The 12434-nt window shown below is 37.5% G+C and overlaps 1 protein-coding gene across 3 annotated transcripts in view; it reads right to left on the bottom strand.

Annotated features, from left to right (window-relative positions):
* The window catches only part of ZNF112 (zinc finger protein 112), a 31583-nt gene extending 22349 nt beyond the window's left edge, over nucleotides 1-9234 (bottom strand). Inside the window, exon 1 of one of the 3 annotated variants that reach the window (XM_011963052.1) lies at nucleotides 9156-9234. The gene's annotated coding sequence lies outside the window, so the exon portion shown is untranslated. The remainder of the gene's footprint in view (nucleotides 1-9155) is intronic. The other 2 variants (XM_011963050.1, XM_011963053.1) reach the window with 2 other exon arrangements.
* Nucleotides 9235-12434: the final 3200 nt, after the last annotated feature.

Genomic DNA, 12434 nt, shown 5'->3' with positions numbered 1-12434 from the left:
CACCGCGCCCGGCCCTGAATAATTTTTTTACCTCAGATGTTATCTTTTTCATAAAACAAATCTTAATTTCCTAAGAATTCAAATCAAAGTGTTTTCTCTAACTACATTAGATTTAAAGTAGAAATGAACAAGAAAAAGATATCTGGACAATCTCCAAATGTTTGGAAATTAAGCAGCATACTTCTAAGCAACCAATGACATTAGTTACAAAAGAAATTAGATGCAGTGAAGTGGAAATGCTTTTTAGAAAATAAATTAGAGCATATTTTAAATGGAATCAAGACTTAAATGCAACATATCAAAATGTAAGAGATGCAGCTAAAGCAGATATTATAAAGAAATATATAGCAATGATGCATATATTAGAAAAGAGGTCTTAAAGGCAAACAGAAAAAAGAACATAATAAACCTAAGACAGAAATCAATGAAATTGAAAACACAAAAACACTAGACAAAATCAAGCCTAGCAAAATATGGCTGGGCCAAATCCAGCCCACGGCTTGTTTCTGTACAGGATGTAAGCTAAGAATGATTTTTACTTTTTAACGGTTGAAAAAAATCCTAAAAAGATTATTTTGTGATGTGACAATTACATGAAACTCAAATTTCAGTGTCCATAAAGTTTTACTGTAACACAGCCATGCTCATTTGTTTACGTACGGCCTATGACTGTTTTTGCATTACAGCAGCAGGACTATGTAGTTATAACAGGGACCATGGGTGGCACTCTCATTTCTTCACATTGTTGCTAAGCATAATTTAAACCACAGTGACTCAGCATTAGTTTAACTCAATTGGGTTAAATGCCGTTAATTGAACAGCATTTCAAGTACCATATGTATTGCTGTACCACTACATTTTAATTTTTGTATTACTAGGACACACTTATCAAGCCAAACACAAGAAAAAAAAAAAAAAAAACAGAAAAACAGACTTTGTTACACTTTGAAGGCACAACAGAGGTGAAATATTTTGTTAATGAATTAGATGACAAAGTTTATCATGCTTGTTGTGCTTCCTATGCAGTGACAACATATCTATGCTAAAATAAACATATGTCAACACTGTCACACTAAGCACTCATCACAATGTCTCAATTCACAATAAATGGTCAGAAAAACTAGAAAATTTTAAATAAAATGTCTCATCAGAGCAGAATTTTTTCACAAAAAAAATGAAAATGAGGTAGCAACTACAGTACATTTTGATATTCAGATATTCAGCTTCTTTTTTTTCTTTTTTCCTGTTTTAATTCACCACAATCCCAAACTATGTAAGATATTTTCCAATGAGCCAGTACAGAAAATGGTATCAAGAGTGCAACACATTTAAGGCAGATTTGAAAGTCTTTCCATTTCTAATGCAGATCTGCTCAATATGTTTCACATGTAAGTAAACCGAGTGGATTTTATTTTCATTTTAATTGCTAGCACTGGCCATTTTAAAAGACAAACTATTTTTGGATAAAACCAATTTTTCAGACACTAAAATAAATTACACTGAAGCATGCAACCTTTTGAAATCTATTTTTTCATTGTCAATATAGCGCATCCCATTATTTCAGATCTTAAACATAATTAAATGTCAGAAAATGTCAGTGAGTTATCTTTCAGTAATGATTTGCTAATTATTCCACTTGGGTACTTTAAAAATCTTTATATACTACAGTCTTTTGTTTCAAGATCTTCAAGTTTGGTAAGTTTAATCAATATTCAGCTTCTATTTCTGCCCCAAGCAAGGAAAGTAATTTACCAGTGATGAGTTAATTAAATCATGTTTGATTGTAGAAGGAAAAAAAATGTGTCCAGATAAAATAAATTTGTTTACGATTATTAGACTTTGGGCAAGACCAACTGCTCTAAGATTTGAGGACAATGGGAACAACATTATGGATCATTAAAATACAAGGGAAATGATTCTGATAAATTTTATTTGGCTCTTGATGATTTCACAGATGTTACTAATGTTGCTCAGATGTTGTGTATTTAAGGAATCAATGCCAAGTTTGAGGAGTTGAATAATTAGCCTCTAGGAACAGTCTATATGGAACAACCACAGGTGAAAATATTACCGAAGAAGGCGCAAATATTAATTCAGTAAACCTGAGGCAGTTTTAAATGATGTGTTAAAATTGAAAGTGGTAAAAGATATGTTGGAGCAGAAAAAGGCAGAGGTTGGATTTATAAAAACGTGTATTTAAAGCCTATGGTTACTCATTGTATTATTCATCAGCAGGTACTCTGCAGAGAATATTTTAATCTATCATGTGCTATTGAACCAGTAATGGCAACAGTGAACTTCATTCAAACTCACAGATTTAACCATCATCAGTTTCATGAATTTCATGAGAAGTAGAAAAATCCTGACTTGCCCTACCACATGAGAGTTCAATGTCTGAGCAGCAATAAAGTTTTATTGTGATTTTTTTAAAATCTCAAGGCTGAGACTGAAATATTTCTGAGTAAGAACTTCCCTCAAGCGTGAATGACATTGGAAATTAGCTTTAGCTGCAGACTTGATAATGTTTCTTAATGAATTCAACCTAAAATTAGAAGGCAAAACAGTACTTATTTGTGAAGCTTATAGTGTAGGAGAATTATTTCAAAGACAATTAATGTCTGAATCACAGGTAATGCTAAGCTGCTTTACAAATTTCCAGTGCTGTCAAAAGTTGTTATCTCAATTCTCACATAAATTTGTAGCATATATATTATCTGAGCCCAAACTTCAGAATTGTAACAGTGTTTTCAGACCTTGATGCAAGTGCAAAGGACTTTTCCACATTTCAAAGTCCATTTCATTGTACACTGCATAATTCTCCTAACCTTCCATTGGAAGTGATTATTCTGAAATGCAGTGACATACTAAAAGGTAAATATCAAGAGTCTACAAGAATTCTTTAAATGTCTTCTGTATTAGTTTCTATTGCTGCTATAATAAATTACTACAAACTTGGAGACTTAAAATAATGCAATTTATTGTTTATTAGTTATGGAGATCAGAAGTCTAAAATCAGTTTCCTTGTGTTAAAGTCAAGGTGTCAGCAGGACTGGTTGCTTCTCACTGGAATCCATTTCCTTGCCTTTTTTTTTTTTTTTTTGAGTCAGAGTCTTGCTCAGTCGTCCGGGCTGGAGTGCAGTGGCCGGATCTCAGCTCCCTGCAAGCTCCGCCTCCCGGGTTCACGCCATTCTCCTGCCTCAGCCTCCCGAGTAGCTGGGACTACAGGCGCCCGCCACCTCGCCCAGCTAGTTTTTTTGTATTTTTTAGTAGAGACGGGGTTTCACTGTGTTAGCCAGGATGGTCTCGATCTGCTGACCTCGTGATCCGCCCGTCTCGGCCTCCCAAAGTGCTGGGATTACAGGCTTGAGCCACCGCGCCCGGCCTTCCTTGCCTTTTCTAATTTCTAGAGGCTGCTGGAATTCCTCGGCTTATGGCTGCAGCACTCCAATTTCTGCTTCTGTTAATCGTGTCACCTTCTTCTAACTGTGATCCTTCTGCTTTTCTCGTATACGAATCCTTGTAATTACACTGGGCCCAACCAGATAATCCAGGATAACCTACGCATCTTAAAATCCGTAAGTTTAATCACACCAGTAAATCTCTCATACCATGTGAAGTAACATTCACAAGCTCTGGAAATTAGGATATGAATATATTTAGGGAGTCATTATTCAGTTTACTACATCTTTCAACTCATTAATATTCACAATTAAAATCATTTGCTTGTGGATTAGTATCAGTACCTGGTAGGACCTATTTGTTTAAAAAAGTTCTTTTCAAAGATAAAATACATAAAATCTCATTACAAATCAGCATTAACAGATGAACATTTACAGTCAATTTTGATGACAGGGAATAGCAACCTTGAACTTCAATTAAGTTGTACTCAATCATTATATCTTACATTTTGTCAATTAAAGTTTCCTCTCATTATATAAATACCTAAATAATAGTACTGATATTTCTAGTTAACTGGAAAAACTGAAATATTTACAGTCTGGGCCTAAAAAAACAGGTTTGCCGGCTCCTGGACAAAATTAATTAAACCCACAGAGGGTTCTTTGCAAAGACTAGTAAAAATTAAATTCCAGATGAAGAACAAAAAAGACACAAATTACCAAAATCGAGAATGAAAGAAGAGATATCACTACAGACTTAACAGGCATTAGAAATATAAATGAATTCACATTAATGAATTCAAAGTGATAGATGAAATGGTTTAATTCCTTGAAAGACACAAACACAAAATACTGATGAGAGAAATCAAAGAGAAAAATGAAAAAAATCACTCAAAATTCTACATACTGCATTGATTCGTTCATGTGATGTTATGGAAAAGGCAATGGGGTTGGGGAGTAAACCAGGGGTTTCCTGGGGTTAAGAGTTGGGGAAGAGTTTGACTACAAAAAGGTACCACAAGGGCATGTTTCTGGGCAATGGAACTCTAGTGAATCTTGATTGTGGTGGTGAAGTCTACATGACAATGCAATTGTCAAAACTCAGAAATGTACACCAAAAAGAATAAATTCTACCATAAGTAGATAAGTTAAACAATAAATGTTAAAAAATTAAATAAGGCTGTTCTACAGGTACTTGTCAAACTTTTAAGTGCACAACAATCACCAGCTCCAGTAAAAGTGAAGCAGAAAAAGCATTTGACAAAATACAACATCTACTCATGACAGAACTTTCGCAGACTAAAAATATAATGGAACTTATAAAAATGCTTTCCCCTATGATCAGGAACAGGAAAAGATTAGATTAGAAAGGAATACAGATTAGAAAGGAAGAAGTAAAACCGACCCTATTAATAATATACAACATGTGTCTCCATGGAAAATCCCAAGGAATCTACCAAAAAACAAAAATTTCTAGTGAGTATGGCAACACCAGAGAATACAAGGTCAATGCACAAAAATCAGGTGTATTTCTATACACTAACAATGTACAACTGGAAACAAAAATTTTTATTTTTTTATTATTTTTTTTGAGACGGAGTCTTGCTGTGTTGCCCAGGCTGGAGTGCAGTGGCCCAATCTCAGCACACTGCAAGCTCCGCCTCCTGGGTTCACGCCATTCTCTTGCCTCAGCCTCCCGAGTAACTGGGACTACAGGCGACCGTCACCACTACCAGCTAATTTTTTTGTATTTTTTAGTGGAGACGGGGTTTCACCATGTTAGCCAGGATGGTCCCGATCTCCTGACCTCCTGATCCATCTGCCTCAGCCTCCCAAAGTGCTGGGATTACAGGCGTGAGCCACTGTGCCTGGCCGGAAACCAAAATTTTAAAACAATATGATTTAAAATAGCTCTAGAAGAATAAATTATATATTATATAATGTAACATATGTCTAAACAAAACATGTCTAGATCTGTATTCAGAAAATCATGAAACATTAATGCAAGAAATTAAAGAACACTTAAATGAAGGGACATGTTATATTCATGAACTGGAAAACTCAATGTGATAAAGACAGACCTACTGATTTAACACAATGTCAATGAAAATCCCAGCTAAATATTTGGTAGATGTAAATAAGTGAATTCTAAAATGCATATGGAAAGGCAAAGGAACCAGAATAGCTAAAAACAATTTTGGAAAAAAAGAATAAATTGGGAGGAATCAAACTATCCAGTCTTAAGATTTACTATCAAGCTACAGTAAATATGATTATCTTGGTACTGGTGAAGAGATATACACATAGATCAATTTAGCAGAACACAGTACAGAAATAAACCCAAACAAGTGGTGTTGGGATGGTTGGTCATTCATATGTAAAGAAATATACCCCAACTTAACCATCACATATTATTAAAAAGTTAACTCAAAATGGATCATGGATTTAAGTGTAAAACCATAAAACTTCTAGAACAAGAGAAAATCTTCATGACCTGGGGCTAGGCAGACTTCTTAGAGATGATATCAAAAGCACAATCCAAAAAAGATAACATTGATAAATCAGATGTCATTAAAATTAGAAACTTTTGTAAAGATGCTATTAAGAGAATAAAAAGACAAGCTACAGGCTGAGAAGAAATATTTGCAAATCACACATCCAACAAAGTACTTATATCCAGAATATATAAATAGCTCTGAAAAATCAACAATAGGAAAAATATAACCCAATGTAAAACTGGGCAAAGCATGCATACAGACACTACAGCAAAGAAGATAAAAGGATGGCAAAGAAACAACAACAACAAAAAGAAATATCTGCTGAACACCATTAGCCATTAGGGAAAAGTAAATTAAAGTCACAATGCTTAGAATGGCTAAAATTAAAAAAAAAAAAATAAGAAAAATACTAAGTGCTGATGAAGATGTAAATACACTGGAATTCCTACATCATTAGTGGGAATGCAAAATGGTACAGATACTACAGTTTGGCAGTTTCTTAAACATACATTTCCCATATGACTCAGTAACCCCATTCCTGGTTTCATACCCTACAGAAATAAGCACAAAAAACTGTACATGAATGTTTACATCAGCTCTCTTCATAAATGCCAAAAAGTGGGGGAAAAAGTCTATCAACCAGTGAATAGATAAGCTGTGATATATGCATAAAGTGGATACTTCTGTTAAACAGAAGTAAACAGAAATGAAGTATTGATACATACAACAACTTGGATGAATGTCAAGCGCAATTTGCTAAGTAAAAGAATCCGGTCTCAAATTTTACATACAGCATCAGTTCATTTACATGACATTCTCAAAAAGACAAAACTATAGAGTTTTAGTGGTGATGGTAGTTGCCAGTGGTTACAGGTATGGTGAGGGGTGATTATGAGGGAAGACATGAGGGGAGTTTTTGGGGTGATGGAACTGTTCTTTTTCTGACTATCGTAGTTGTTACACAAACTATACCTGTGTTGTAATAGAATTGTACACCAAAAATAACAAAATAGTCAATTTTACTGTAGAAACATTTTTTAAAAACCTGGAAACACGACCTCAGTTATAAGGCATGGTCTATAAATGTTATCATTTCGAATAATTGGAATTTTTTTTTAGATTATCAAAACATAACCAATCATTGTTCTTCAACTCTTCAATACTCTGAAATAGTTGGTGGATTCTATAACCTACCAATATTCAGTGAGATTAAGGAATATCTCCAGGGGTTATTCCTATTCTATTTTGATACCTAATTCCAATTCTACACTGCAAATCCTTGATGCCAGCTGTCTGTTGAGTAGCTACTCTAACCATAAACCTTTAACAACCTTGTACGGTGCGCTGGGCACACAGAGAAAAATATGACATGGTCCTAGAAATAGAAGAACTTTCAGTGTATGGATAAGATACAGAGAAATAAGAAAGAGCTACAAGACTTAGGCAAGGCAAACTCTATACTGGAACACAAAATTCATCATCATCCTTCTCCCAGGTACAACTCTCTTGCATCCCCTAGCTTTCCAAAGTAAGGACCATTCTGTAAGCTGCAACGAATGAAAATCTTAGAGTAGCTGCTGGCATTTCCCTTTCACGGTCTTGGATATAAGCAATTTATGATCATCAAGGTTTGACAATTATGACAATCAATCAAACAATATTATACTAAGTCGATATTAGAGATTTGCTTTAAAATACTGAAACAAAAAAATAGGGGCAGGGAGTTGATACAAGACTGGCAAATGTTAACAAAGGTTGAAGCTGGGTGATGCTTCCACAGAATTATTTTAGTCATATTACATTTGGCTATGCTTATAAATTTCCGTAGTAAAAACTTAAGGGAAAATTAAACCTGTGAAGCCTATTTGGTTAAACATGGGTAAAAATTCAAAAAGAAGTCTACCAAAGAGGAAAATATTGAATTATTAATATTGTTACTGTTATAGCCTATAGTTAGCATAATTAATTTTTTCTTTTACACTTTCTATACTTTCTTAATCTTTTACAATATGCAATCATTTATATAATTAGAATGTGAACCATAAATATTTCAAATAAAATTAAATTACAGATAACTAAAACAACATGAAAAATTCAAAGCTCATTAACCTCGCTTTCAGGGTCCTCTAGAAAAATCCAAACATGTCTTCTGAAGCTGATACTAAACACATCAAGAACTAAAGCAATGGATGGAAACTATTTGAATTCAAATCCCAGCTCAGGCTCTTACCACCTGGGTGACCTAAACCAGCCTATGCTCTGTGTCTGTTTGCTTATCTTTGAGATGAAAATGGTAGTACCCAACCCAGCCTCAAAGGGCTCTTGTGAGGATTAAATACGTTAATTCATATCAAGCTCTTAGAATAATCAGCACTAAATGTTTAAATACTATCATTATTACTCATACCCAAGTACTCCCTCATCCGTTTCTGCATTTATTGAACAAATATCAGGGCATCTTCGAGCAGAATTTGCTCGAAGGAATGAAGGAAACATCGTCTCCCCTGGAAAGAAAGGATGATAAGTATAACTCAGGTGAGACTCCACTGCCAAGTGCCAAAGGGTCATTCCCTCCTTCTCCCTGCAGCCTTTTTCAAGAAGTCAAGGCTAAAGAAGGAAAGGAGAATGGGAGAAATCAGAACTCCTGCATGAATTACAGCGGACTACCCAGACAGCCGGGAGTGATCCTCTCCTAAAGAAAAATCTCTCAGTGATCAGAAAAGGGCCAGGGATACTCTGCAGCTGGAGCTCTGACCCCATCTGGGTTCACAGACGCTTTCAGGGAACTGAGTGCTTCTCAGAAAATGAAAAAGTGCTAATAACAAGAGACCCATCTTTTACTATCTGGCAGGCTCTGTTCTAACTCTTTTTATTTAACTCTCAAAAGAACTCCATCAGATAGATATTAGTACCATTTTAAAGAAAAAGAAACAGAGGCAGAGAGATTAAGACACGCGCCTGTTATTACACTGCTATTAAGTGGCAGAACTGGCTGATGGTCAGGGGAAAGGGCTAGGGGAGTACAGAACCCAGGAGATCCCCAGTCCCTGCGATGTAGGATCCTGGACTCCCAGCGCTAAGTGGGGATGCGCCAGCCGCCCCACACTGGAGAAGGCTCATTCAAAGAAAACACAAATCCCGCCCTTCGCCGCAAGTGGATTCTCCTCGCCTAGAGAGACTGCCCGGTTGCTACGGGCCCCCAGCAAAAGGAACATCAGTATGGACAGAAGGAGCAGGACGCAGGGCGGGGAGGGCTCACCTTTCTGGGAGGAACGAAGGCCGCGGCCTAGCGTACCTGGGGCGGAAGTGGCTCTGCCTGCAGAGACCTCCTGGACTACGCTTCCCAGAATTCCCGACGGGATCAGGGAGCCGGCCTCAGCCTCCTAGAGCGGAAGTTACCCGATTACACGGGGCTCCCAAACTACACTTCCCAGAATTCCTAGAAAAACGCTCTGCCTCTCTGCCTGCCTAGGACGCAAGGGCAGGCTGCCAAGCTGACAGCCTGGATCGTATGTCACATGTGCGGGTCCCAAAGGAATTCCTTAATGCCCCCTTCCCGGAACCGAAATGCTGCCAAAGACAGAGAGCTCGTATATATGTTTCTCTATTTTCCCCAGCGGACCGTGCATGAAAGGCGCCTTTCCTGGCGCGTGTGTCTCTGACCCTGTGGATCTTATAGACAATTCCCGTAATTTCTTGCGGGGCAGCACTTCCCCTTAAGTCGTCTCTTTCTCGTTTGGATAGTCAGTATTTGTATAGTCACTATTCTCTTTTGGTTAGCTGTCTAATTTTCTACTGCTAGTCCAGCTCTACTGCCTTCCCCCTAGAGTTTGAATTTATTTTTTCTTCAAACGCGACACAAACCCAAATAAACTCAACCAAATCGGACTTTATCTACCTACCTATCTACCAACCAAGAAAATATCCCATAAAGGAGAGAACGGAGAAGCTTGCAATACAGGAAGAAAAAAAAAAAGAATTACAGAATGGAAGCAATGTGTGCGCTAAAAATGCAGGTACTGAAAGGAAATTGGGCTGACTTGTACTGGACACCGAATTTAAGGAATACAGGATCTCAACCTTCCTTTGGATTACTTTTTTATTCCATTTTGGTGTGGACGCGTCTGAAACTGATAGTGCTGTTGCTACCTACCATAATGTGTTTGTTGATCCACAAGAACGTGGATGCCAAGAATCCACAAAAAACAGATGCAGCCGTTGATGAGGCCGTAAGCAGAAACAGCAAATGGTTCCCACGTTTCCTCTGCTTTAACTACTGATGATGAAATGCGAGTCATAAGGCAAATGGAAGGGCTTAAAATGTTATTATTATGGGAAGGGATAAGTCCCTTGCAAAATCTTGAAATTTTTTTCTTCTTTGAGAAAAATCTATCACCTGTTTTCACCCTGCTCTTGACATAGCAAATACTGTAAGTTGTCTCATGGAGGACAGGATGATTTAGGGAGGACCGTAAAGGGGTTGACTCAATCAAGAAAAGGAAGGTGAAAATAAAAAGATGTAACGACCAATCTGTGAAAATGCTCAGTGGCTTAAAAGACACTATTAAGAGATGAGACTATTTGATTCTTAACAACTCCTTTCCAAGGAAATGTTTTTGAAAATACATATGGTTTACCTATTAAAGAGGATCAATCTGATAATAGGTGAGGATTTTTTTTTGATAAAATGAAAGGAAAATTTAAAAATACAAGGGACAGAATAATACTTTGTGTACTTCCACTTCCAGTAATAATAAAACTAGTGATTTGGAACAAACATCTGGCAGATGAAAAGTTAGCAAACTTTTTAAATGTCAAACGGCATCAAAAGATAATGGAGAAATGGTGGGTCAAAATTCAGAAACAGTTGGGACAATCATGCATTTGGGGCTACTTTTCTCCTGGGGATGATGGTCTAGTGTAGGATCTGAAACGCCTAGAAGCTCTGCAGCACTTTTGACACCTATATGAAGCTGGGGGAACAAAAGATTCTAGCAAAAACTAAAATGCACATCTTTTCTTTTTTTTTTTTTTTTTGAGGCGGAGTCTCGCTCCGTCCGGAGTGCAGTGGCCGGATCTCAGCTCACTGCAAGCTCCGCCTCCCTGGTTTACGCCATTCTCCTGCCTCAGCCTCCCGAGTAGCTGGGACTACAGGCGCCCGCCACCTCGCCCGGCTAGTTTTTTTGTATTTTTAGTAGAGACGGGGTTTCACCGTGTTAGCCAGGATGGTCTCGATCTCCTGACCTCGTGTTCCGCCCGTCTCGGCCTCCCAAAGTGCTGGGATTACAGGCTTGAGCCACCGCGCCCGGCCAGGTAGATTTGTACAAATGAGTAAAATGATAAGGGATTTCAAAATACTGAAATACTAAATATGTTTTTGAATACAATGAAATTTGGCTAGAAATCAATAAAAATACAACTAAATGATTCATGTGTGCATTTAATAAATATTGTCTCATCTCCAAACCCACCATTTTTCACTCTGCTTTATGGGGCTGGAATGGCGGAATCTGCAGCCAATCTTTCCCGACCTCCACACCCCCAATCTGGTTCTGTGTTCGGCAACTATTAGCAGAAGAGTATAGGGGTGGTGGGGGCAGGGAGATATACTATATCCTGTGCCTGCCAGTCAAAGTACTTTTTCTAGTAGCAGCTGCCTAATTTGCAGTTTTTCTAACACTTGAATAACCAATTTCATCATGGCTCCTTGTAAACATTATTAAACAGCTTCCCAAAGACTGATCCTTAGTTGTCTAAGTTCTGAAACCGCAGGACTCTGCTTCTGAGCTCAGAGACAGCAGAACCAGCTGAACACTGGCCTCTCTTCAGAGGTCTGTTTTAGAAAAGCATGACCTTCCTCCAGACTTCTAAGTTTTAGTAATTCCTGTCTCTTCACTTTGTTTCCGTAGACCTCAGGTGGTTGCTGCTTGCTGCAGGTGCTACTTCCAGCAGTTGCTACTTCTATCATATATTAGAGTTCTTTTTCTGCTCTTTCAGAAATCTAGCTACCAACTCTATAATATGTGAATTTTTCTTTTCAAATAATTGGTAAGGTTTCTATCTCCTCAGTGGACCCTAAATTATAAACTGTGTTTGGAAATTAATTAAAGCACTTTTAGGTAAGCCACAGATAAAAGAGTATGGCATTGAAATCTGGTGTCATCAGTGAATTCTACCAAATATTTAAAGAAGAAATCATGTTCATCTTAAAACTATTCATGAGAATAACAAAATAGGAAACACTTTCCAAGTAACTTTATGAGGCCACTATAGTAACACTGACACAATTTGTGAGAGGCTTCATTAGAATAGAAAATGACAGGTCTGGCTGGGCGCGGTGACTCATGCCTGTAATCCCAGCACTTTGGGAGACTGAGGCAGGCGGATCACGAGGTCAGATCAAGACCATCCTGGCTAATACAGTGAAACCCCATCTCTACTAAAAATGCAAAAAAATAATAATAATAATAATTAGCTGGGCGTGGTGGCACACGCCTGTAGTCCCAGCTACTCGGGAGGCTGAGGCAGGAGAATCGCT

This window comes from Colobus angolensis, unplaced genomic scaffold (assembly GCF_000951035.1).
Source record: "Colobus angolensis palliatus isolate OR3802 unplaced genomic scaffold, Cang.pa_1.0 Scaffold60, whole genome shotgun sequence".
NCBI lineage: Eukaryota > Metazoa > Chordata > Mammalia > Primates > Cercopithecidae > Colobus > Colobus angolensis.
The sequence above is the reverse complement of the archived record's forward strand: the minus strand, read 5'-3'. Positions and strand labels throughout refer to the sequence as shown.